Genomic DNA, 3,177 nt, shown 5'->3' with positions numbered 1-3,177 from the left:
TTTCCACCTTTCTAGTTCCCCACTCAGCTAAATCAGTACCTGAGTGGCACCTCACCATGCACTGAGCATGCAGTGGTGTCAATCAGCATGACTTCCAGTGCTTTGGTATCATTTTGGCCCCAGGCCAGGGACTAGACTACCAGGTGGCTCAGAAACTGAGGAGAAGAGGTTCAAGGAGTTCCCCACCACAGATGCTGACCCATGTATTCCCTTATTCTGCTGGAAGTGGTTCTATCCTGGTCATGTTGTAAGTGAATTATGGAAAAGCCTATCATGGGCTGAAGGGGCACCCGCCCTAAGAAACTAGGGGACTTCAACTAGACAGCTATGAAAACTTGACTCCAGAAAATCAGGAAAATAAAGCATAAAACTACTCATTTGTCTGATGGTAACCTTACAGAGCAACCTTGCAAAGATCTGCTCCTTGATGGTACATACAAAGCAACATTTCAGGTGAGATGTGACCCCTGGGAAGGAACATGTCAAAGTGCTGCAGCAGCCTGAAACATTCCCAGTTCCAGTTCCCAAATCCCAAGGAGCTGCCAGAAACAAAGAAATGCTCAGTGGGCCCCAAGGCACCAAAGCAAACCCTCACTCCCTAGCAGGAGCAGTACAGATTTCACTTTAAGAAATAATGGTTCAATGGAAAAGGAAAAAAATATCAGGAAGTGTTTTGATGAGTTTCTATGAACTTGAAAAATCCTATCATTGGCTATAAAGTCACTGAGGAGATTGTGCATGGTGATTGTGCAGCTCTACAAGGTAATTTATCTCCCTGACCAGTACTTCGTAAACTGTCTACTGAACTGCCCTCTGTTCAAGCTAGAGATATACAGACACTTGTAAACCTTATCAAGGGGAAAACAACTCAGATAATTTTACACATTTAAATGAAAACCAGGTTCTGAGGTTTTCCAGGGAATGAAAATGTCAGTTCTGCTACGGGAGTTTGGTCACCCATGGAAGGGGGGCCTGGAACAGCAAAGCTAAAAAATGACTCAAAAAATTGTGCATATGGCTGTTTCTGCTACTCCCAGTTGTAGCAAGAAGCTGTTGACTACAATGCTAATTTTTTCAAGCATCTTACCAGGGAATGTGCCAAAAAAATTGCTAATTATTTTTTCTTCTGCAGCATTTTTCCAAGCATCTGACTCCATAGTCACCTCTAGCAGAGAACTGGATAAGGCAGTTATTCTTTCAGGAAAAGGAGAATATTCTTCTAAGTGGTAAATGTAAGTTGTTCTTCAAGATCAGAGTTCTCACCTTTTAATTATTACATAATTCCAGGAACAGCAATTGAATCTTAATGATTTTTCATCAAAAAAAGAGACAGAGTTTCAACTCACGTGCAAACCAAGTGAAAAGCCAAGATTCCATCTCAAAAGCCTTAACACCTCCAGAGCATCCTCCCAACTTCAAAGGGTAGAAACTTTCCTGGATTAGTTGGCAGAAACTTCAGAAGTGGTAATCTCACAAGTTCAAATGTTCTTGTGAAATTTCCATCCAATTGGGCACCTCTGAACTGGAACCAGAAAATAGTCTTGGTAACCAACCTGGAACTAGATTGATAGAAAGTGGGGCAGATCTGGAGATCAGACTCTGAAACTCCTTAAATTTGAAAGACATTAGGTAGCACTTCGAAATACCACTGAGCAGGGGAATGAGGGGACACTTAGCAAAGCAGTGCCACAACCTGCACACATGAGAAGCCTTGTACCAACCTACTCAGTCACACTGGAGCAGCTCAAGCCAGGGAAGGAGGTTTTTGCTCCTCTAAGTTGTGGGGTTGTAAACGGGAAAGGTTGGGGAGTGCTGGGACAGTGGAGAATAATTAATTTAATCAGACTAAGTGGTGTAATACTACACAGGGGAACCAAAGGATACTCAGCATCTAGCCCCAGTGCTACCAAAATTAATCAAGAAAGCAAAAGCTTGCTGAGGGCATCCCTTCCTTCCAGGTTGCAGGTGTACACTGCTTTGATGGTGGAAAACCAAAAGGCAGTCCAATGGTCAGAACTTTTTCCTGGACTTGGGATTTCTGCCTTAGTTCTCTACGCTCCCACACATTTTCCATTTGATCTTATGCAAGTCCTTCAGGTAACAGAGTCCAGATGCAGACCATATACATTTCCTTTATGGGATATTTGGACAAGCACAAAGTACAGACCAACTTTTGGTGGCTCTGGTTTTCTTTGAAAGGGAACCTGGATTCATGGGTTCAGTGATAAACAACCTAATTCCTACAGTCTAGATGATTTAGGGATGTGCACACCCCAAAGGGCTCCCACTGTCTGAGGAACCAGGGAACCCTCCAGCTGGCTGCAGACAGAGAGAATCTGGAGTTATAACCATGGGGCAATGGCAACACAGGCAACCATCCCAAGCAAAACCCCTGATGAGGGTCCTGTTTAGAAATTTTTTTCCAGCTCTGGGAAATTCTGACCTCTGGAACCTGTGAACTAGTGAGCTAGTGAGATATTTTGCTCTGTGCACTTCATATCTGCAGCCATGAAACAAGCACAAGGACCTGTTAGGTGTGTGTGATTTACAACTAACATTTCCTAAGACTTGGAGGTAGGTGTCAGGACCTGTGTCCTATACAGAGAAGCTCCCATGCAAAAGTCATCTGAGACTGGGCAGTAACACAGAAACTGCTTCCCTTGTGGTAGTGGCATCAAGGAGAGAAGGAGATTGCCTCTCTAGCTTCAGATTTTCTAAAGATTTTGTCCTTATTTCCTCTTTTAAAGGGTTTCTCCAACAAGGTTACAAAGGTAGGAAAAATAAATAAATAAATAAATAAATAAATAACAAAATGGTAGACCAAAGGAAGAATGAAGAATTATACAGTTTTTAAGCTTTGGCTCAGAAAGTTTCCAAAAATTGCATTCCAAAACAGTTATCAGTTATCTAGCAGCCATCACTAAAGGAAATGGAGAGTTCAGCATCCCAAAACTTTCTCCCATATCAGTATTCTCACTAAACTAGATCTGAGCTTACTGCTACTTTCAGTTCATGTTTGGCATAGAATGAATTGATCCAGCACTCCTGACACAAACCTGACAAACAACAGTGTTCAAGTTGTTGCTCTGCATTACTCTCAGGTTACATTGCTTTACATTCTCTTAGATTTTATTTGTTTTCCAGGTCTAGTATATGTAATGTGCCCATCACCATGAC

The sequence above is a fragment of the Heliangelus exortis genome, chromosome 10 (genome assembly GCF_036169615.1).
Source record: "Heliangelus exortis chromosome 10, bHelExo1.hap1, whole genome shotgun sequence".
NCBI lineage: Eukaryota > Metazoa > Chordata > Aves > Apodiformes > Trochilidae > Heliangelus > Heliangelus exortis.
This window is presented reverse-complemented; position numbering follows the sequence as displayed.